This window comes from Scyliorhinus torazame, chromosome 8 (genome assembly GCF_047496885.1).
Source record: "Scyliorhinus torazame isolate Kashiwa2021f chromosome 8, sScyTor2.1, whole genome shotgun sequence".
NCBI classification, from domain to species: Eukaryota; Metazoa; Chordata; class Chondrichthyes; order Carcharhiniformes; family Scyliorhinidae; genus Scyliorhinus; species Scyliorhinus torazame.
Window position 1 is genome coordinate 178,685,709 of NC_092714.1, and position 24,598 is coordinate 178,710,306.

The 24,598-nt window shown below is 47.2% G+C and overlaps 1 protein-coding gene and 1 long non-coding RNA gene across 2 annotated transcripts in view; one reads left to right on the plus strand and one right to left on the minus strand.

The window, feature by feature from the left end:
* gnas (GNAS complex locus) overlaps positions 1-24,598 on the plus strand; it is a 505,856-nt gene that overhangs the window by 111,805 nt on the left and 369,453 nt on the right. The gene's annotated exons all lie outside the window — the stretch shown is intronic.
* Positions 13,820-24,598, minus strand: part of LOC140428275 (uncharacterized) — a 68,301-nt gene continuing 57,522 nt past the window's right edge. The window contains exon 2 of the long non-coding RNA XR_011948742.1: positions 13,820-14,520. This is a non-coding gene — a long non-coding RNA (uncharacterized lncRNA). The remainder of the gene's footprint in view (positions 14,521-24,598) is intronic.

Below are 24,598 nucleotides of genomic sequence, written 5' to 3' on the forward strand. Positions count from 1 at the left end.
CGATGTAAATTGTGAACAGTTGTGGGCCCAACACTGATCCCTGAGGGACATCACTAGCTACTTATTTCCAACCAGAGCAACACCCATTAATCCCCACTCTTTGCTTTCCATTAATTAACCAATCCTCTATCCATGCTACTACTTTCCCCTTAATGCCATGCATCTTTATCTTATGCAGCAACCTTTTGTGTGGCACCTTGTCAAAGGCTTTCTGGAAATCCAGATATACCACATCCATTGGCTCCCCATTATCTACCGCACTGGTAATGTCCTCAAAAAATTCCACTAAAGTAGTTAGGCACGACCTGCCCTTTATGAACCCATGCTGCGTCTGCCCAATGGGACAATTTCCATCCAGATGCCTCGCTATTTCTTCCTTGATGATAGATTCCAGCATCTTCCCTACTACCGAAGTTAAGCTCACTGGCCTATAATTACCCGCTTTCTGCCTACCTCCTTTTTTAAACAGTGGTGTCACGTTTGCTAATTTCCAATCCGCCGGGACCACCCCAGAGTCTAGTGAATTTTGGTAAGTTATCACTAGTGCATTTGCAATTTCCCTAGCCATCTCTTTTAGCACTCTGGGATGCATTCCATCAGGGCCAGGAGACTTGTCTACCTTTAGCCCCATTAGCTTGCCCATCACTACCTCCTTGGTGATAACAATCCTCTCAAGGTCCTCACCTGTCATAGCTTCATTTCCATCAGTCACTGGCATGTTATTTGTGTCCTCCACTGTGAAGACCGACCCAAAAAACCTGTTCAGTTCCTCAGCCATTTCCTCATCTCCCATTATTAAATCTCCCTTCTCATCCTCTAAAGGACCAATATTTACCTTAGCCACTCTTTTTTTGTTTTATATATTTGTAGAAACTTTTACTATCTGTTTTTATATTCTGAGCAAGTTTACTCTCATAATCTATCTTGCTCTTCTTTATAGCTTTTTTAGTAGCTTGCTGTTGCCCCCTAAAGATTTCCCAGTCCTCTAGTCTCCCACTGATCTTTGCTACTTTGTATGCTTGGAGTCTTGCAACTCCTCTGGAACTTACACCTAGTACTGACCAATTACATGTACATCTTATTATCCCTCAATCTTCTTCTGAAGATGGCCGGATGTGTCTCGCGTTACATCCGGGCCCCAGGTCACATGACCTTGGTCTGGAGACCACATGGGGTGTCCATACCGCCACCTGCTGGTTGGATGTTGCATGCCTTCCAACTATGATATAGCCCATAGGCATATCACCACATCCAGTTGGTCCTATTTGTTCACTGTTTTCCAATACCCGTTTCCATTATATACATTTGTTAATTACTTTTGAATCTCTTTCCATCATCCTTTCAAAAAGTGCTTTCTAGGTCAAAAAACTCGCTGCATAAATAAAAGTTCTCCTCCTGGCCTCTCCTCTGGCTCTTTTACTTTTGTCCTCTGGTTATCGATCATCTAGTCAGTGCAAACCGTTCTCTTCACAGCTGGGTTCATTGGATAATGACCAAGAGCTGGAATCATGGCTGAATTTCCTTCCCCACCACCATCATTAGGGAACTGGAGACAATTTTGCCCTGCTCTGGCTGTGATCAGCTGGCTTGGTACATACTGGGGGTTGATCCAAGGGCTGAATGGCTGAGTTTTTTTTACTGGACAACACCTTTAGCAAAGTAGCCATTGGGATAACATCAGGGATACCAGGTCAGGACACCCAGGCAGAACTGCCACCAGGATTTATTTATTTGTTGATTTACTCACCGACTCCTTTGCAGGAATGCTTAGTGTATGCTGAAGCTCCTTGTACCGTACAGTATACTTCCTTGCATTGTATAAGCGAGCTTTGAATTCGTGCTTTTGAACATTATTTTGCTTTTTGCAATGTGTTCAGCAACCTCCAAGTTTAAATTTACTGCAGCATTGCCATTTTACTGTCTGCTAGTGCCAGAGATGATGGTGTTTAGAAAAGTTTTACTTTCCCGTTAAATGGAATATTTTTTTGAGTCATTACAAAATTATAATGTGAAGCTGGGAGAGAGAAGTCAATTTACATGGAGATGGCATGAATATTACTTGGCTGTGGGACCAGGCCAGATGATCTAAACTGTAAACTTCTTAAGATACAGAAGTTTTGTTTTTGATGCTGATTTAAGTTGCATGTGGTCAAAGTAGTAAAAACGATGTGACCATAGATGAGGTGGAATCATTTGCTGAAGTTATCTGCACACAGGAAATTCTTCTTGACTTGTTTGATTGACTGCTGTCTCTCTTTCTCTCCCCCCCACCCGGTCTCGGGATATTAAATGTAAGCTGTTTTTGAATCTGTTGGTGCGTGTTCTCAGACTTTTGTATCTCCTGCCCGATGGAAGAAGTTGGAAGAGTGAATAAGCTGGGTGGAAGAGATCTTTGATTATGCTGCCCGCTTTCCCAAGGCAGCGGGAGGTGTAGACAGTCAATGGATGGGAGGCTGGTTCGTGTGATGGACTGGGCGATGATCATTTCTTACAGTCTTGGGCCGAGCAGTTGCCATACCAGGCTGTGATGCAGCCAGATAGGATGCTTTCTATGGTGTATCTGTAAAAGTTGGTAAGAGTGGACATGCCGAATTTCCTTAGTTTCCTGAGGAAGTATGGGGCTGTGGCGCTTTCTTAGTCATAGCGTCGAGGTGGATGGACCAGGACAAATTGTTGGTGATGTGCACAGTTAGGAATTTGAAGCTGTCAGCCATCTCCACCTCAGCCCCATTGATGCAGACAGATGCAGAAATGTTAACTCCTCTCTCCCTCTCTCCACAGATGCTGCCAGACTTGCTGATTATTTCCAGCATTTTCTGTTTTTGTTTCAGATCTGGAGCATTCATTTTTTTTGCCTTTATTCAAATGTGAATTCTATAAAGACTGGACACTTTGGTTTTAATAATAATAATCTTTATTATTGTCACAAGTAGGCTTACATTACTCTGCAATGAAGTTACTGTGAAAATCCCCTAGTCGCCACACTCCGGCGCCTCAAGATATCAAATTAAGAGCTTGCAGATAATATGGCTTCATAATGTTATGTTCCTGGAAAAGTTTCCAGAACAATGCAAATGGCTGTCTTTGTTTTCTTTTAAATGTGACAATGGAAATTTATTACAGACTGTAATGAGAAGATTGAACTGTCTACCTCTTGTAGATATAAACCTCCAGTGGCATTTGTAATGCTCTTTGATTGGGCTGATGTTGAATCTTGATATTGTAGTGTGAACAAAGAACATTAGAATTTGTTTTATAAACAAAGTTATTTATTATTAACATTACACAAACAAATTACTAAAATGTCTAAGATTAATACAGTTGGAAATAATGGTCTCACACTAAGATACTACAGAGCTACTCTAATATGGGACTGCTACAAACTCCTTACTCACACCTTGCCCTGGAACACATGGTATGTCCACCTGGTGGTTGGATACTGGAACTACAACAGTTATACATATATCATTATTTACATGCGGATGATAATGCAGATGACAATCTACTTATCATCACAGCATTGCTCATGGTGAGTTGGAGAAAACACCGTTTTGTACACTAGCTATAACGCAGCTCCTGAGCCACAGCAGGTAATGTTTAACACTGAGTTGGCCACCATGGTGCAAAACTTTTAGGTTCCATGAGTTACGTTCACTTGTGGTTGAGTAGCTACATTTATAGACAATTGGGTATGAGCCATTTGGAAAAAGGCAGGAAACCTGAAGAGTTTTGAATCAGTTGAGCACTCTGCTCTGTAGACTGCAGCATATATTTAGATTTTATTCAATTAAGACACAATGTTTGAAATGTGTTTATGTTCCTTTAGACCCAATGGTTGGTTCAGCTGGAATTCATTATGTAATGTTCCCAGAACAGAGAAGAACCACAAATAATGAAAGTTAGCAAATCAAAAAAACTTGCATTTGCCGCCTTTTAATGGAGGAAAACATCTCAAGGGGGCTCTGCATGGTCAGGAGAACAGACATCAAAGAAAAAAGGGGGAGAGGGATCAGAGGGTTGACCAAAAGAGGTGCATTTTGAGGAACATGGAGGTGGAGAGGTCTGGATAGAAATTCCAGAGGGTGGGTTCTAGGCAATGGCCAATGATGGTGTGAAACAGTGGAGGGAGTTATGCATCACAAGAATATGTAGCACCTTTGCATTCTTAAGATCTCCTATCATGCTGTACAGCTTGTGAATTTGTTTTTTGGAAATACAATCACTATTGTTATGTAGGCCAATACTGCAACCACAGAAAATGAGATAAATATCCAGTGAATCTATTTTGGGTTTTTGTTGAAAGATAAATGTTAGGCAGCACACCAGAAGAACTCGCTGTTCCTCTTTTAATGAGATCCACAACAATATGTTGGTGTCCAACATCGGTAGTTCAATTTCTCGTTCGAAGTCAGAATGGCAGACAATTCATTATTTCTTCAGTGCTGCTTTGAAGCTTTTCTGGAATGGGACTTAAACCTACAGCTTTCTGACCTGAATGGTTGTGGTGCCAAGTGAACCAAATTGCCATTTTGAGTGACCAGCTGTATGTTGCGATATCCAGTCTGCATCAAGCTGAATTTCCGAGTAATTGTCTAATGCATGGTTTTTCAAACTCCGCGTTGTGACCCGAAGATCGGCCGCGAGCGGGTCGCGGGAGGGTCACAGATCAATCGGTCCCGCTTTTCCCGCGGTGGTTCCGATCATGGGAAAATGAACGAACAGCTGCTACCGGCATTTACATTGAGAATTGCAGCTGCTGACGCTTTTTAAATGGAGATACAGATTAGGCTGCATGGAGTCTTCCAGCCAGAAGCAGCAACAGAGAGTAGGCCACATGCTCTGCATGTAGAATTGACTAGAATTGACGTGAAGTGCCGTCCAGGGACCTGCTTTTGCTGCCGAAGCAGGGAGCAGAGCTGCTGAGATTTTGCAGCTGCTGGCAAGCAAGGCAAGTGAACTGTGAAGATCAATGTTTTATTTTAAAGTAAGAGACGGCCAGAGACTCAAATAGGCAGTTTAACTATTGGAGAGGACCTCACAACAGAATCTGCTGGGGAGAGCTGCTCAGGAGAGTCCAGGGTGGACAGAGCAGTGGTAGTGTTAAGAGCTCCAGGGCCTCTGGGTAACGGCCCTGATAAAAGAAACTTAACTCTGAACAAAGAAGTATAAAGGTAATTTTTTGAGGTATGGTTTTGTCAATTGTGACAATGCAGATAAGGAGGCAAAGTGCTATATGCAGGGAAATAGTGGCAAATGAGAGAAGTTTCAGAGTTTGAAAGAAAAGTGGTTTGTGAAAAATTCTGTTTGAGGTTGAGACCCCAGAGTCAGTTATTAACTTACAGCTGACTCCAAATTAAAAGACTACACTGCTGCAGCTTACTTGTAATACCACATTCAAAGCATGCCAAAAGCCCATGAGGCTGTCAGCATTCTGGAGTATCCAGTGCTGAGTAAAACAGGTATTTTGTTGCTATTGTCCCTCACGCCGACCTACGTGTGTGAGGTTGGATTTTCTGTTTTTATAAAGATGAAGACAGCACAAAGAAACTGGCTGAGGTCTGCATCTGATATGTGCATTGCCATCTGCTCCTTTGAACCTGATTCAAGTGAGATTGTGAGGACAAAGCAGGATCCCCTTTTGCATTAAAAGATAAGCAAACGTGGCATGGGTCGCGTGGATCGGCCTGTGTGGGGTGCAAAGATCGGCCGGTTGCCAAAAGTGGCATGGGGGCGAAACAAGTTTGAAAAACACTCATCTAAGGCAGTGACGAACAGCTGAGGCTGGTGAGTGGGCCACTTGAGTGACCTTCCTTATTCTCATTGGGCTGCAAGATTGAAATCAGGCTTGTTCACTAACCATAACCCCATGAATCAGATTATATACATTTAATACACGCCAAATATTTTATAACGAGTTATAGAAAATGTTTAATCTTTAATATATTAATCGAATCGACAGTGACCAACCCGGGAATCAAACCCGGGTCCCTGGCACTGTTTGATTCCCGGCTTAGGTCACTGTCTGTGCGGAGTCTGCACGTTCTCCCTGCAGGGATTTCATCTGAGTGTTCCAGTTTCCTCCCACAAGTCCCGAAACACATGTTGTTAGGTGAATTTGACATTCTGAATTCTCCCTCTGTGTACCCGAACAGGAGCCTGAGTGTGGCGATGAGGGGATTTTCACAGTAACTTCATTGCAGTGTTAATGTAAGCCTATTTGTGACATTAGAGCTTATTATTATTAGAACTATCAACTTCAAATGGTATAAACAAAAGATATATCTATGCTTTGATTGGACATAGAGGGAGCACAGAGCTCTCATAGTCAATGTTGTGTGCAATGAGTGCGCACCTCACTTCACAAAACTTTGCTTTCCGTGCATATCACTTCAGTCATACTGGTAGGAAACATATGAATAAAAACTACATGGATGAAAATCAGCAGAATTTGGAAACCCTGCGCATGGGCAACGGTCAAGTAAATGTCTCATGTGCTGCACTCAAAAACCTGATGGGCCATATGTGGCCCCCAGACCACAGGTTGCCCACCACTGGTCTCAGAGTGCATCCCAAAAGGATAACTTTGCTTTATCTAGGCCTCAAATTATTGAAACTTGGGGAAAGTAGCAGGGCATTATAGAGTGCATAGCTTTTTTGACTCTTATCCAGTAGCACCTTTAATTCCCTAAGACCCTTCACAGGAACATTATAAAACAAAGTATGAGCCACATAAGGAGGTATTAGGTCAGATGACCAAAAGCTTGGTGTTAAGAGCAAGGCTTTTAGAAGTATCTTAAAGGAGGAAAGTAAGAGAGCGAGGAGTAGGGAGGAAATTCCAGAGCTTAGTGCTTGGACAACTTCAGGCACAGCCTCCAAACGGTGGAGCAATTATGACTGGGTATGCATACAAGGCCAGAATCAGAGAAGCACAGATATCTATCCATAGGATAAGTGAAATAAGCTATGAAATGTTTACATCCAAATTGGAAATTGCATGTTACAGCAACACTAAATTGGATTTTCTGATCAGATTTATTTTTACACGTGTTTAAAACGATGGCGATTAGAAAATCTCTGCTCTTCTTTACTTTCTGGGTTGTTTCTGAGAATATTGTCACAGAAAATGCACACTTTCAAAAAGGTATTGGATAATTATCTGAAGAGAAAATATTTGCTGGGCTATGGGGAAAAAGACAGAGGAGTGGGACCTCATACAGAGAGCCACCACAGACAGGTTGACTGAATGGCCTCCTGTGCTGTAGCTATTTTATGATTCTATAGTAGACATTCGGTCTGCGCTCTGCTATATTAGCACATGTTTGGGTGACTGTGGCACAGTGGTAATCACCGACTATGGCATTGATTTGGCCTTATTCTTTCATGGGACATGAACGTCACTGGCAAAGCCAGCAGTTGTTACCCATCCCTAATAGACCTGTGAACTGAGTGGCTATTTCAGAGGGCATTTAAGAGTCAACCACGTTTCTGTGGATCTGGAGTCACATGTAGGCCCAACCAGGTAAGGAAGGCAGATTTCCTTCCCCGTGAACCAGATGAGATTTTACAATAATTGATAGTTTAATAGTCACTGCTACCAAGACTAGTTTTCAATTCCAGATTTATTAATCAAATTCGCATTCCACCAGCTGCGATGGTGGGATTTGAACCTATGCCCTCAGAACACCCACCTGGGCCTCTGGATTACTAGTCCAGTGACATTGCCACAAGGCCATCGTGGAATGAAAGCCACCTCTCTCTGGCTGTGAAGACCCATGTAAAACTATCATGACCGATCTGAACCTAGTTCCTTGTGTGCATGAATATCCATCTTGAAAGCGACGTTTAGGTTGGTGGGGTGGCGGGGAGGAAGAGGAGGTAGGGTGGATGTGTTGGGGGTGGTGCTGACAGATGTGCAAAATAGAACACACCATTTTGGCTGGGGGTTAATGTTTCATTCCCCGGCACTTTTTCACCCACAAGAAAATTCCTTTATTAAAAATAAAAGTTTGGAAAATATTAAATTGGTATGTAAGTACCTTATTCAAGGCTGTACAATAATTATGGTTCATATTCCACCTACAAAGTGTGCGTCTGAACTGAAACAAGCAAACAGAGACAGGGTACCTACCATTGGTGACATGGTTTCAGCCACCCAAATGCATCGTAGGACCAGAATTTACGTTTTTTTTCTTGCCTTGTCCTTTTTCATCAAATAAGCAAAACCATTGCTTGCTTGTTTATACTGAGCTTAGCAGGAATTTTCTTTCCTTTATTTTATTAGCAATACCCTGGAAAAGCTGGAACTGAAAAGAAAGAAATTGAGAATCACTGGAAGCATTTTACAGTGGCAGTGTAATTGATTGAGACCGATAGGGTGGGTGTTCAAGGATTTTCATCAGCCTGGGAGATAGCTACCAATGGGGACCCATAGGGGTCTGTTTGGAGGCCTCCTTTGTTAATATTTTCTTGGATTATTCTAATTTTGGACTCATGAATACAATGGCTAAACGTGAAAATGACACAAATAGATGGTAGATTTCAAAGCTCACATTACAGAAGGATTTCAATTTACTTGGGAATTGTGCAGACAGGTGGCAGAAGAAATTCACTGTGAAATGCAAAGTGCTTCACATAGGGAGAAACATGTCAATTGGAAAGACAATTAAATCAATAATGAATTTAGGCTATCATCACAATGCTCCTTGATAGTGAGTAAAACAAATCAGGTGTTGGAAGTCAATATTGAGTCAAAATAGTGTGGTCATTTTGCCACTCACTAAATCATTGTCATGATGTGGAGATGCCGGCGTTGGACTGGGGTGGGCACAGTAAGAAGTCTAACAACACCAAGTTAAAGCCCAACAGGTTTGTTTGGAATCACTAGCTTTCGGAGCGTAGCTCCTTCATCAAGTGACTCACCCAATGAACGAGCTACGCTCCGAACGCGAGTGATTCCAAAAAAAATCTGTTGGACATAAATCACTGTGATTGCACTTGGAATACCTTTCACAGTTCCCGTTGCCACGGTGTGAAAAGTATATTACAGTTATTGAAAGGACAATCACAAAATGATGCAGCACAGAAGGTTGTTCTGTCCATTGAGTCTGTGCCTGTTCTTTCAGAGACTGATCCAGTGCCTGTTCTTTCAAAGACCGATCCAGTTAGTCGCAACCACCATCCTTTTCAATATATTTCAGCATTTTACCCTTGGTATTTATCCTATTTCCTTTCAAAATCTACTGCTGAATTTGTATCCCCATCTAATTGATCTGTGCATCCCAAATTCCAATCACTTGCATTATAAAAAGGGTTTTCCTCATGTTGCCTCTGGTTCTTTTACCATCACCTTAAATCTATTAGCCGATTGTTGATCTTTCAGCCATTGGCAATTGTTTCTCTTCAGTTACTCTAATGAAACCGTTTATGATTTTCTGATTTAAAGACAATAACCCTAACTTCTCCACACAACTGGAATCCCTCATCCGTACAATATTCCCAGTACATCTGTGCTGTACCCCAGAGCCTTCATGGCCTTCCTAAAAGTGTCTAGATGTGGAAACACTACCTTGTCCTGTCCTAATTTGACCACGACAGGTTTTTTTTGTTGTAAAAGGATTTACTTGGCAATTCAGTGAGTACATGGCTGTTTATGCACTCTGGCCATAAAAGAACTGATAAGACAGGTGATGCTCGATCAATAACTCCAGAAGCGAGATTGGATGACAATTGAAGGCTTTATTGGACTAGATGTTTCCCCCAGCAGCACAGATACAGAATGCAGCTGCTGGGGAGACTCAGGCTCTTATACTCCGCCTTACTGGGCGGAACCAGCAGGCAGGCTTCACCAATGATATTGCTGTCTCAGGTACCTCCCACACCAATGGTCTTACAGCATCGACCTGGGTACCGTAATACCCCTAATACCGACTACCACGTTCACCCCCTGTTTAAAAAAAAAAAGAGTCCGGCAGGGGTGGTGGTCTCGCGTTATACAGTGATTGAGGTTATGGTGGTACCCGGTATACATTAGTACAGTGTTTTGCCTCGTTACATGTCGCAACTATTTACCGTATTTATTTACATTCAAAATGAAGCAATTAGTCGGTCGGGGACCCTGGTCGTCCTCTGCGATCGTCGCAGTTTCGGCTTGGGCATCCGTGGCTCTGGGAGCATGGCTTCGGCTTCTTCATCACCCCTAGATGGGACCAGTGGGAGAACCGATCCACCTGGGAAGGGGGTGGCTGTGGGGTGCGCCGGTAGGAGGGAGGGTGGGGTTGATGGTGGGGGTGTGGGTGGGGACCCACCGGGCGCCAGGTCCCGTAGGGAAACCGTATCCTGTCGGCCGTCGGGGTACGCCACGTAGATGTATTGAGGGTTAGCGTGAAGGAGGTGGACCCTCTCGACCAATGGGTCCGACTTGTGCGCGCGCACGTGTTTGCGGAGCAGGATGGGTCCAGGAGCTGCCAGCCAGGTTGGGAGCGAGGTCCCGGAGGAGGACTTCCTAGGGAAGACAAGGAGACATTCGTGAGGTGTCTGGTTGGTCATACATAGCAGTGATCGGATGGAGTGGAGAGCATCCAGGAACACCTCCTGCTAGCGGGAGACTGGGAGTTTCCTGGACCGTAGGGCCAGTAGGACGGTCTTCCAGACCGTTCCATTCTCCCTCTCTACCTGTTCGTTTCCCCGGATGTTTGTAACTGGTTGTCTTGCTGGAGGCAATGCCCTTGCTGAGCAGGAATTGACGCAGTTCGTCGCTCATAAAGGAGGACCCCCTATCGCTGTGTATGTAGGCGGGGAAACCGAACAGTATAAAGATACTGTGGAGGGCTTTTATGACGGTGGCTGCAGTCATGTCGGGGCAGGGGATGGCGAATGGGTACCGGGAGTACTCGTCAATCATGTTCAGGAAGTATGTGTTGCAGTCGGGGGAGGGGAGGGGCCCTTTGAAGTCCATACTGAGGCGTTCAAAGGGACTGGAAGCCTTTATCAGGTATGCTTTCTCTGGCCTGTAGAAGTGTGGCTTGCACTCCGCGCAGATTTGGCAGTTCCTGGTGGCTGTCCTGACCTCCTCGATGGAGTAGGGCAGGTTGCGGGTCTTAATGAAATGGAAGAATCGAGTGACCCCCGGGTGGCAGAGGTCCTCGTGGAGGGCCCGGAGTCCGTCCACTTGTACGTTGGCACATGTGCCGCGGGATAGAGCATCAGGAGGCTCGTTTAGCTTCCCGGGATGATACAAGATCTCATAGTAAGATCCACCGTAAGATCTTATCGTTCTTTATCTTGCCCCGCTGTGCATTATCGAATATGAAAGCAACCGACCATTGGTCAGTGAGGACAGTAAATTTCCTGCCGGCCAGGTAATGCTTCCAGTGCCGCACAGCTTCTACTATGGCCTGGGCCTCCTTTTCAACTGAGGAATGGCGGATTTCTGAAGCGTGGAGGATGCGTGAGAAGAAGGCCACGGGTCTGCCGCCTTGGTTGAGGGTGGCCACCAGAGCTATGTTGGACGCATCGCTCTCGACTTGAAAGGGAAGGATTCATCGATTGTGTGCATCGTGGCCTTTGCAATGTCCGCTTTGATGCGGCTGAAGGCCTGGCGGGCCTCTGCCGACAGAGGAAAAACCGTGGATTGAATTTGTGTGCGGGCCTTGTCCACATAGTTGGGGACCCACTGGGCATAATATGAAAAAAATCCCAGGCAGCATTTCAGGGCCTTGGAGCAGTGAGGGAGGGGAAACTCCATGAGGGGGCACATGCGTTCGGGATCTGGGCCTATAACTCCATCATGCTGGTTGTGGCCGCAGATGGTAACGTTATCGAGGTACGGAAACGTGGCCCGCAAACCGTACCGGTCAACCATTCGGTCCATCTCCCGTTGGAAGACCGAGACTCCATTTGTGACACTGAAGGGAACCCTTAGGAAGTGGTAGAGCCGCCCATCTGCTTCGAATGCAGTGTATTTGCGGTCGCTAGGGCGGATGGGGAGCTGGTGGTAGGCGGATTTTAGATCCACTGTGAAAAAGACCTTGTATTGTGCAATCTGATTGACCAGATCAGATATGCGGGGGAGAGGGTACGAGAAGGTACCCTGAGAGGGTATACCTGTTGATGGTCTGACTATAATCGATGACCATCCTATGCTTCTCCCCAGTCTTTACAACCACTACTTGAGCTCCCCAGGGACTGTTGCTAGCCTCAATAATACCTTCCTTCAGGAACCGCTGGACATCCGACTTAATGAAGGTCCGGTCCTGTGCACAGTACCGTCTGCTCCTGGTGGCGACGGGTTTGCAATCCGGGGTGAGGTTCGCTAAAAGGGAAGGTGGATCGACCTTGAGGGTCGCGAGGCTGCAGACAGTGAGGGGGGTATAGGGCTGCCGAATTTAAAAGTTAAACTCTGGAGGTTACATTGGAAATCTAACCCTAGGAGCATGGCAGCGCAGAGGTGAGGGAGGACGTAGAGGCGGAAATTTTTTAATTCCCTTCCCTGGATCGTGAGGTTCGCTATGCAGAATCCTTTGATCTCTACAGAGTGAGACCCGGAGGCCAGGAAGATTTTTTGATTAACTGGGAGGATGGGAAGAGAACAGCGCCTTACCGTGTTTGGGTGTATGAAGCTCTTTGTGCTTCCGGAGTCGATCAGGCAGGATGTTTCGTGCCCATTGATGAGCATGGTCGTCGTCATGGTCGAGAGCGTTCGGGGCCGAGACTGGTCCAGGGTCACCGAGGCAAGCCGTGGCAGAAGTTGGAGCTTTTCCTCGGGTGGTGTGTGGTCATCCGAACCAGGGTCCTGAGACTCCAGCCAAGATGGCGGTGCCCATTGGTCGCACATGGCTGGGGGGGGGGGGGGGGGGGTGCAAGATGGCGGCGCCTATCCGTCGTATGTGGTCTCTGGGGAACAAGATGGCGGCGCCCGGGGCCCGCACGTGGCTCTGGAACAGGAAGATGGCGGCGCCCGTTGGCCGTACATGGCTCGTGGAGAGGGTTGGGGTGGCGGTCCTGGTTCGCCCCCAGAGACCTCAGCGACCGCCCGGGCCTGGCATACCGCCACAAAATTGCCCTTTTTGCCGCACCCTTTGCAGGTGGAGGAGCGGGCCGGGCAGCGCTGCCAGGGCTGCTTGGCTTGCCTGCAAAAATAGCAGCGGGGCCCCCCGGGGTTGCCTGGTAGACGCGCAGCACAAGCTTGTGGGGGGATGGGGGATGCATCGGAGTCGGCCACGGGGGGTTTCCATGCTGCCCATGGGCCGCCGCGCAGTCGGGTACGTAAGCGTGGGCGTTTCGAGAGGCCACATCCAGGGAGCTAGCGAGGCCTAGTGTCTCTTTTTCTAGCAGCCGCTGGTGGATTTGGGAGGACAGCATACCTGCAACGAATGCAACCCGGATCAAAAGTTCTGTGTGGTCGCTGGCTGAAACTTGCAGGCAGTCACAGTTCCTACCGAACACCAGGAGCGCACGGTAGAATTCCTCCAGCGATTCCCTGGGAATTTGTCGCCTCGTCGTTAGCAGATGTCAGGCATAGACCTGGTTTACTGGGCGAATATAGTGTACTTTCAGCGGGGTCATTGCGGCCTTGAAATCATCCGCATCCTCGATGAGGGTGTAGGTTGCTGGGCTCACACTCGAGTGGAGAACTTGCAGTTTCTGGTCCTCCGTAGGTTCAGTCGTGGCCGTCCTGAGGTACCCTTTGAAGCACGCCAGCCAGTGTTTGAAGTTTGCCACATGGGGGTTGAGTTGCAGACACTGCGGCTTGATTCGGAGCTCTATTCTTTAAAATCTAGTCCAATAAATTGATGCTCAATCAATAATTCCAGAAGCGAGATTGGAAGACAATTGAAGGCTTTATTGGACTAGATGTTTCCCCCAGCAGCGCAGGTACAGAATGAAGCTGCTAGGGAGACACAGGCTCTTATACTCCGCCTTACTGGGCGAAACCAGCAGGCAGGCCTCACCAATGATATTGCTGTCTCAGGTACCTCCCACACCAATGGTCTTACAGCATCGACCTGGGTATCGTAATACTCCCAATACCGACTACCACAACAGATTTTCTTGAATTTAACAAAGAAAAAGAGGTTAGCTTTATTATACTTTAAACCGACCGAAATAAAATAATAAAATATGCATTGACTTTCTCTCTCCCTCTCACCACATACACGCAAACAAAGTCCCAAAGCTCCCCTTCCCCACACACACATTAAAGAGTGGGGAAGATCAGTTGGTTAATTTAAAGTCCATAAAAGTGGAAAGGAATTCACTGTCTGTAGTTCGGTGACTGCTGGTTTTGGGCTACATCTGGCGGTCTTAGCATTGAGGTGGTCCAACTGCAGATGGATGATGAGGTGGTCCAACTGCAGATGGATGATCTATCTGTTTTCCTGGAGACACAGCTGTGGGGTTGAATTCTTTCTTTACAATCTCTGCCTGTTGCACATGGAAAGCGAGACAAGCAGTAGCAGAAGGGCCAAAATGTCTGCAAGGTGGATGGAGAGGAAGGATCTTTCTCAGCTGTTATCCTCGAGTCTGCGGAAAAAACAGAAAAACGTTTGGCTTGTCATATGACCACCCTCTCCACCCAACCAGTAATTCAAACATAATTGTGTATTCCAAATGATTAGGGCAGGTTTGGGAATTCCCCCTCTAAGCCAGGGTTCCCAAGGGTCAAGTGATTAGGTTTGTCTCCACTTAGTTAAGTATCTGGAAGTTGTCCTAATGGATTAGGAAATATGGCTCATTCACATTCCTCAGAGGTCATTGTCTTTGATGAGGTTTTGTAGACATGTTATCTCCATCACAATGTGGAATGTATGGTGATGTAAATCAGGTAGCCATCCTGGCTGAGTTCAAATCACTTTAGCCTGTGTTCTTAAAAAGTCTGTTTTTAAAAGTTCAATTCATGATTCCAACAGGTGAAATAAAAATCATTATTTGGCATTAAGCACGTTAAGTAAATGCAGATTAGCTTCCAAATGTTGAGAATTTCAGGAGGAGAAAAGTTGGTCAATTTTGATGTTCTTGATAGATCATTTTTTGGTTTTGAGCATGACACACAGACACGCAAACACTTCGCCATATAATTCCATGTAAGGACTTCCGGTGGCGGCCATGCGTGGGTAGGACGCGTTTTCGGCAGCTCCTGCCGCTAACGGACCAAAGTGCCCTTTCAAGGAGCTTTGACGGCCCCTTTTCGGCACAAATTGGCAGGCAAACGGCGCTAGAAGGCTCCCCACTGTAGTTTATGGAGGGGACCAGGAGCAGGACGGCCAAACAAACGAGCCACGAGAAGCGGCAAGAACGGGCGAGGGAACAGAAAATGGGGGCCGGCTCAGATCAGGCAGCGTGGGCCCAGTGGTCGCGGGAACAGCAGGAGTTCCTTAGATGTTGCTTTGCTGACCTGAAAACGGAGATGCTGGCCCCAATGAAGGCCTCAATAGAGAAAATGGTTGAGACCCAGAAAATGCAGGAAAAGGCGATCAAGGAGACTGAGAAAAAGGTCTTGGATAATGAGGACGAGATACTGGGCCTGGCCGTCAAGGTGGAGGCCCACGACGCCCTACATAAGAGGTGGCAGGAGAGGCTGGAAGACCTTGAAAACAGGTCCAGGAGGCAAAACCTGTGCATTCTGGGCCTACCTGAGGGTGCGGAGGGGTTGGACGCGAGCGCATTCATGACCACGTTTCTGGGGACCCTGATGGGGTCAGGAGCATTCCCTCAACCTCTGGAACTGGATGGGGCGCACAGAGTCCTTGCAAGGAAGCCCAAAATGAATGAACCGCCGAGGGCCATGGTGGTACGGTTCCACCGCTTCTCGGATAAGGAACGAGTCCTGCGATGGGCTGAAAAGGAGCGGAGCAGCAAGTGGGAGAACAGCGTAATCCGCGTCTACCAAGACCTGGGAGTAGAACTGGCCAAGGGGCGTCCTGGATTCAACGTGGCTAAGGCGGCCCTCCACAGCAAAGGGATGAAGTTCGGGCTGTTGCATCCGGCGAGGCTGTGGGTCACGTATCAAGATCGCCACCATTACTTTGATACACCGGACGAGGCGTGGAACTTTATCAAGCAAGAAAAGTTGGACCCAACCTAAAGGACAGCCACACTGGGACGTTACTCTGGTGGGGATGTTAATTGCCGGATAGTCGGAGGGAGTGACATTATGTTGTTCCCTCTTATTTTTGTTTGGTCCCTGTGTTTTCGGCCATGTTTTTGGCTTTTGTGGAGTTCGGCTGCAGAGGGAGGAGAGGGGCCCTACACGTGGGGCTGCTCTTCTGGCAGCCGGAGCCATTTCTTTTGTGGAGTCGGGTTTGTGCCCGGGGCTTGTTTGTTTCGTGAGGAGAGGGGGGCGGGAAATGTTCTTTGGGGGCCATTGAAGCAGATAAGCTGGACTTTCCACAGGGAGGGAGGGGCCCAAAAAACAAGGCATCTGAATAATCGGAGACAGAGGCGGGAGCGGCCGGGGTCAGCATGGGTCAGCTGACTCACGGAAGCGTAATGGGGGGAGAGCCAGTGTCAAGCGGGTGCTTGACTTGGGTGTTTGGGATCACGGGGCTGCTAAAGGGGGAGGGGGGGGAGGATGGGATGCTGCTTTGCTGACAGAAAAGGAGCCAACATGGGGGAACAGAGGGAGAGTCGGGGGGATGGGGGGGGCCAATGGGAGGGCTCGAGTGAGCGGGAGACGCGGGCTTGTGGCTGGCCGAAAAAGGGAGCTGGCTAATCGCAAGGGGGGGGGGGCTAGCCCAGCCCCCCATCCAGGCTGATCACATGGAATGTGCGCGGCCTAAATGAGCCGGTCAAGAGCGCTCGCGTGTTCTCGCACCTAAAGCGGTTAAAGGCTTACGTAGTCATGCTACAGGAGACGCACCTAAAACGTGCGGACCAAACAAGATTGAGAAAAGGGTGGGTGGGCCAGGTGTTTCATTCGGGGCTAGATTCAAAGACCAGAGGAGTAGCAATCCTGGTCAGCAAACGGGTGGCTTTTGAGGCAGGGAATATTGTGGCTGACAAAGGAGGCAGATACATAATGGCTAGTGGGAAGCTGCAGGGGACCCGGGTGGTGCTAGTGAACGTTTATGCCCCGAACTGGGACGACGTGGAATTTATGAGATGCACGCTGGGTAAAAGTCCGGACCTCGACTCACACAATCTGTTTATGGGGGTGATTTCAACACAGTCATAGACCCTGTACTGGACCGGTCAAACCCCAGGTTGGGGAAGCGACCAGCGGCGGCTAAAGAACTGAGGGGATTCATGGAACAGGTGGGGGTCGTAGACCCGTGGAGATTCGCACGACCAAGGGCGAAGGAGTTCTCTTTTTTTTCCCATGTCCAGACGGTTTACTCCCATATAGATTTCTTGGTGATGAGCAGGGCGCTAATCCCTAGGGTGGAAGGGACAGAATATTCGGCCATTGCAGTCTCTGATCATCTCCACACTGGGTGGATTTGCGTCTTGGGGGGGAGAGAGGTCAGCCACCACTATGGAGGCTAGATGTGGGGCTGCTGGCAGACGACGGGGTTTGTGGGCAGATAAGGAGGAACATTAAAAACTACCTGGAAACTAATGATACGGGGGAGGTAGCGGCGTCCACGGTGTGGGAGGCCCTGAAGGCAGTTATCAGAGGGGAGTTAATCTCTATCAGATCCCATAGAGAGAAGAAAGAAAGAGCGTAGAGAGAAAGGCTAGTTGAAGAGATACTCAGAGTAGACAGGAGCTACGTGGAGACCCCCATGATGGGGAAACTGAAAGAGCGCTGGAGGCTGCAGGCGGAATTCGACCTGCTGACCACAGGGAAGGCGGTAGCACAGCTGAGGAAGGTCAAAGAGGCTGTCTATGAGTACGGGGAGAAAGCGAGTAGAATGCTGGCGCACCAACTTCGCAAGAGGGAGGCGGCCAAGGAAATTGGGGAAATACAGGATAAGGAGGGCAACACAGTCATAGACCCAGAGGGGGTGAATAAAGTCTTTAGGCCGTTTTAGAGGTAAATTGTATGAGTCAGAGCCCCCGCCGGGGGGGGGGGGGGGGGGAATGAAGCAATTCATGGACCAACTGAGGTTTCCAAAGTGTAAGAGGATCTGGTGGAGGGACTGGGGGCCCCGATAGAGCTGGAGGCGATGGTAAAGGGGCTAGGGAACATGCAGTCGGTCAAGGCCCGGGGCCGGATGGCTACCCTGTAGAATTCTACAAGAAATTTTTGGAACTGCTGTGCCCACTCCTACTAAGGACCCTTAATGAGGCCAAAGAGAGGGGGCCCTCCCCCCAACAATATCACAGGCTTCAATCTCACTCATCCTCAAACGAGAGAAAGACACGCAACAGTGTGGATCTTATAGACCGATATCGCTCCTGAACGTAGACGCCAAACTGCTGGCCAAGATCTTGGCTTCTAGAATTCAGGACTGTGTCCCTGGGGTGATAGGGGAGGATCAGACAGGCTTCGTCAAGGGCAGGCAATTGAACTCCAAAGTACGGAGGCTCCTAAACATCATCATGGTGCCCTCAGAGGGAGGGGAGGCAGAAGTAGTGACGGCGATGGAAGCAGAGAAAGCCTTTGACCGGGTAGAATGGGGGTACCTGTGGGAGGCGCTAAGGTTAGGGTTCGGTGAGGGGTTCATAGGTTGGGTCCAGCTACTTTACCAGGCCCCCGTGGCAAGTGTGTGCACGAACATGGTGAGGTCAGAATATCTTAGGCTCCACCAGGGGACGAGGCAGGGATGTCCCCTCTCCCTGTTACTATTCGCCCTTGCGATAGAGCCGCTGGCTATAGCGCTGCGGACTTCAAGGAACTGGCGGGGGCTGGTTCGGCGGGGGGGAGGAGCATCGGGTCTCGCTTTACGTGGATGATCTGCTCCTGTACATCTCGGACCCACTAGAGGGGATGGGGGAGGTCATGCAGATTCTGAGGGACTTTGACAATTTCTCTGGGTACAAACTAAACGAGAATAAAAGCGAGATGTTCGTGATCCAAGCTAAGGGGCAGGAAAAGAAACTGGGAGAGCTTCCGCTGAAGATGGTCGAGAAGAGCTTCCGGTACCTCGGGATACAGGTGGCCGAAAGTGGGATGCCCTCCACAAGCTTAATCTATCTCGGCTGGTAGAGCAGATGGAGGGGGACTTCAAAAGGTAGGACATGCTCCCGCTATCTTTGACGGGGAGGGTTCAGACCGTTAAGATGACGGTTCTCCCAGATTCATGATCGTCTTCCAGTGCCTTCCCATCTTCATCCCTAAGTCCTTCTTTAAGCGGGTGAACAAGATCATCTCGGGATTCGTATGGGCATACAAGACCCTGCGAGTAAAGAGACTGTACCTAGAGCGCAGTCGGGGGGGGGGGGGGGGGGGCTGCTGGCTCTGCCAAACTTTTGCAGCTACTATTGGGCGGCTAACATAGCCATAATTAGGAAATGGGTATTGGGGGAGGGGTCAGCGTGGGAGCGGTTAGAGGCCGCCTCATGCAAAGGTACCAGCCTAGGGGCACTTGTAACGGCACCTCTGCCGTTCTCGCCAGCCCGGTGGTGGTGGCGGCATTAAAGATCTGGGGTCAGTGGAGAAGGCACAGAGGGGAGGAGGGAGCCTTAGTCTGGACCCCGATGCGCAACAATCTCAGATTTGTCCCGGGCAGGATAGACGGAGGGTTTCAAAGCTGGCATAGGGCAGGCATTAAAAGGATGGGGGAACTGTTCATAGACGGGACCTTTCCCAGCCTGAAAGCGCTGGAGGAGAAATTCAGTTTGCCCCCTGGAAACGCTTTCAGATACCTTCAGGTCTGCGCCTTTCTGAAAAAACAGGGTGGTGTCATTTCCGCTGCTACCCCCACGCAGGATACAGGATAGGGTGGTCTCCGGCACCTTGGTAGGGGAGGGGAAGGTATCAGACATCTACCAGGAACTTCAGGAGGCGGAGGAAGCCCCATTGGAGGAGCTTAAGGGTAAATGTGAGGAGGAGCTAGGCGGGGAGCTAGATGCGGGCCTCCTCATCATGTGCCAGGCTTAGCTTAATCCAGTTTAAGGTGGTCCACCGGGCACACATGACGGCAACCAGGATGAGCAAGCTCTTTGGGGTTGAGGATAAATGTGCGAGGTGTGCGGTTAGCCCTGCAGACCATGTCCATATGTTCTGGGCATGCCCGGCTCTTAAGGGATTCTGGCAGGGATTTGCTAAGGTAATGTCCAAGATCTTGGACATGCGGATGGTGCCGAGTCCAGAGATAGCGATCTTTGGTGTGTCAGACGATCCGGGAGTTCAGGAAGCGAAAGAGGCCGACGTCTTGGCCTTTGCCACCCTGGTACCCCGGAGACGGATCATTTTAATGTGGATGGACTCAAAGCCCCCAAGTGTAGTGACATGGCTGGGTTTCTCAGTCTCGAGAAAATAAAGTTTGCCTTGAGAGGGTCCATGGCGGGGTTCTCTCGGAGGTGGCAGCCGTTCCTCGACTTTCTAGGAGAGCAGTAATGTTCAGCAGCAGCATCCCGGGGGGGAATCGTTACATTGCATTGTTCTTTTCTTTGTATATTTGGTTAACATTTATTTCATTTTGTTATGTTAATGGTTGCGCACAGTTATGCAAAAAGTATGTTTTTGACAAAAATTATGAATAAAAATAATTTTTAAAAAATATAATAATTCCATGTAAGACTATTACGAGAAGAGATCAGGTTACTGGAAGCTAACTGAGAAGTGTTCTGCTATTTATAATTTGAAAGGGCAGAAGAGAGAGCCATTGATGCAGATTTAATGGACTGGTTTATCTGTTTAACCCTTGTTAAAAACTGGTTCAAAGCTACTGTGTTATTTAAGCTGTCTTCGACAACTGGCTGTAACTGTTAGTGCTAAAAATAACCTTATCCATTAGAAAAGCTGTTTGATAGTTTAGCCTGCTATGAAACTGTCTGGTATGACTGATCTTTCAGATGATGATTAATGATACGGATGGATACCTTGTGAAAATCTCATACGTTAATCCAGAGAAAGTAGTGAATCTATTGTTCATCCTGTGTTCACATGGCCAAATTTTAGCTATGAAGAGTGTGAGACTTGACTTTATATAACATATTTCACCATGTCCAGACACTACATAGTGTTTTATAGCCAATGAAGTACTTTTGAAGCATATTCGCTGTAATGTGGAAAATGCAACAGCAAAAATAGCACACAGCAGGTTCCCAGAAATAGTGATGAGATAGTGACCAGATAATATCCTTAGTGATGTTGGTTGAGGGATAAATACTGACCAGGAGACCTTGGAGAACACCTCTTCTGGTGGGGAGTGCATGTGCTGGCTTAAGATGCAGACAGTTTGTAATTAGAATGGGAAAATAAACTGTTGGGAGCTCCGATTTTGATTGGTGCCTGAGCAGGTGGCATTTAATGTCCATGGGAGTCAACAGGTTAAGCGTGAAGTAAACATAGTTGAGCAGCACAATTTAAAAGTGCTCCCACGGGCTCCAAAATATGAATGGAGAGCTGGATTTAGACTGGTTGCAGAGGAGTCGGACAAGGACAGTTAAACTAAGGTTCCAAAATAGTTGAGAAAGAATGATGCAGGGCTCAGGTAGTGGGATGCCTATAAGATACCTCTAGGGTGGCACGGTAGCACAGTGGTTAGCATTGTTGCTTCACAGCGCCAGGGACCCAGGTTCGATTTCTGGCTTGGGTCACTGTCTGTGCAGAGTCTACACATTCTCCTAGTGTCTGCGTGGGTTTCCTCCGTGTGCTCCGGTTTCCTCCCACTAGTCTTAACAGATGTGCTTGTTAGGTGATTTAGACAGTCTGAATTATCCCTCTGTGTACCCGAACAGGTGTCAGAGTGTGGCGACTAGGGGCTTTTCACAGTAACTTCATTGCAGTGTTGTAAGCCTACTTGTGACACAAAAAAAGATTATTTATTATTTTATTTATTTATTTTAGATTGGGGAAAAAGAGAAACTGCAATTTTATGTCATTCATGCGGAAGGGCCATTGACATGCACTCATTGACTAATGATCAGGCCAGTAAATGAAGGATAAAAACAAAATGTTGGAAAAACTTAGCAGGTCTGGCAGCATCTGTGGAGAGAGAAGCTGAGTTAGCGTTTTGAGTCCGTATGACTCTTCAGCTCTCAAGAAGTCTTGCGGACTTGAAATGTTAACTTTCTCTCTCCACAGATGCTGCAGAATCTGCTGAGTTATTTCAGCAATTTGTTTTTACTTCTGATCGCTGGCATCCACAGTATTTTGCTTTCATTCTATAAATGAGGGTACAGTTTTCAGCTCATGATTTTACTAAAGTCAACTCTTGTATTAAATCTAAGAGAAGGAGAGGACACGGGTGAATTCTTCCGGGTTTGGAATTGTTGGCAAATTGCCATTAATGGGACAGAATGGCTTGAGCTTTAGGTCTAGTATCAATGCTAGTATCAATGCAATCCAGTTCCTAAGAGTCATATTGGGCTCAGAAACATTTACACTGTTTCCGTCTCCACAGATGCTGCCAGAACTGCTGAGCTTTTCCATAATTTTCTGCTTTTATTTCAGATTTCCAGCATCTGCAGTATTTTGCTTTACATCAAGATGATGAATGTGCACTTGATTTTGATTCCCAGCAGAGACCTTTCTGATCAGGAAGTTAATTTTATGTCCTAGTTAGCTACTTATTTGTAACAAATGTACCACAAAAAAATGTTATTTTTTCTTGAGTTGTGTTCCACATTGATGAGGGAGTAATTATTGACTATCCATAGTTATTCTTTAATGTCACCATGCCAGACCAGCTAGCCCTGACATATACACTGATGGGTTTGTACAATAATTCTGCAGTTTCCATAGTTTTTTTTTGCCAATCCATAAGTCTGTATTTAAAAATTGTGCTTCGCAACTTGCCATTTGTTAGAAACTGTACTCATGTGATTTGCTGTCCAATACCACCAGGGCACTTTGTACCCTTGGGATAACACTGTTTTGATTCATCTTACACCAATCTCAGATGAATGGACTGTTGGAGGAGATTAATGACATCCTGATTGGCATACCACGTGAATATTCTGAGCAGAATCCCAAAACTTAAGATAATGGTTTGCCAATGTTAATGTTTGCTCATAGAAATGTGCCACAAGAATTGATGAGTTCTTTGAGTTTCTGTATGGACATTTGAGTGCGTGGTCTGTTACTTCTAATTGGAGCGACACAGTGGTGGAAAGCCCACTCAAGTACTGGAGTAATGCTCAGGTGAAGGGGTGTTCTGAGTAGCTTGCTCAGTACGGGCAAGAATTTTGAATGTTGCAGAGAAGTGGATGTAACTGCAATGCCTGTTCCAAGATGTAACAGATGACTGAGTGGATCTGTTTTGATAGTAACCAGGGATTGATTACACACTGGTGTATATGGATGCGATCACCATCAATAGATAAATGCAACAAAAACACCTTTTCAAAATTGCTAGCCTAATATCAAAGCAAGATAACAGTTAAGACTGAGAGGTGTAACTTCGGCACGGCTGAGGTATTGTACTCATGAGTGGACGAAGTAGAAGGTGGACACTATATTACAATACGTGTACCCAACAGCCGGGAAACTGGTTTAAGTATTCTTCAGGTTAGTAAGGTATTACTGTGGGTTCATTCCCAACTAGAGTCTTGAATTTGACTTGGACAATGAAGCTGGCCAGGTGGTCTAGTCCATTAATGTGGAATGTATATTTTGCAAGACTGAAAGATTCTTTTGCGAGAACTTTCTGAAGCCCCACATCACGATTGGGGTCTTCCATACAACAGTTGGAAAATGCTGTGATATTGCCATCACCTTCAGGTCAATGGATGGAATATCATGGGTAATGACTAAGTTTACAATGCAGGAACGTTTTGTATTGGCGCCCGCCCCATACAATTTTGGGCAGCACGGTAGCATAGTGGTTAACACAGTTGCTTCACAGCTCCAGGGTCCCAGGTTCGATTCCCAGCTGGGTCACTGTCTGTGCGGAGTCTGCACGTTCTCCCCGTGTCTGTGTGGGTTTCCTACGGTTTCCTCCCACAGTCCAAAGATGTGCGCGTTAGGTGGATTGGCCAAGTTAAATTGCCCTTAATGTCCAAAAAGGTTAAGTGGGGGTTACGGGGATAAGGTAGATACGTGGGCTCTTTGTACGGGCGGGTGCAGACTCGATGGGCCGAATGGCCTCCTTCTGCACTGTAAATTCTATGATCTATGATCAAAGCGAAAGCAAGGACGTCAATCTTCACCCCTGTCTGCAGCACCAGCGAGTTGGATACACGAGAAATAGCCACCAATGGGCACAAATCCAGCTGAATGCCCAGACTCCCCGACTTGGTGTTGAAAAAGGAGACTCAGAAGCCTACAGGTTTAGACCAAAACATGTGCATATGATTCGTCGGTATCCTTGCACAATGATCGCACCTGTCCTCCACCCCTGAGAAGAGACCACTCATCTGTGCTCTGGTCAAGTGCACCCTGTGCACCACCTTGAACTGGATCAAGCTGAGTCTAGCACAAGAGGAGGTGGAATTGACCTACAACCTCCCCTCCCCCATCAAAATCCGTACCCAGTTAACCAAGGTCCAAGTTGAGCAGTTCAGTTGGTCAATAGATATGAGTGAAGCTGCTGTATTCTGGCCCAAAAAG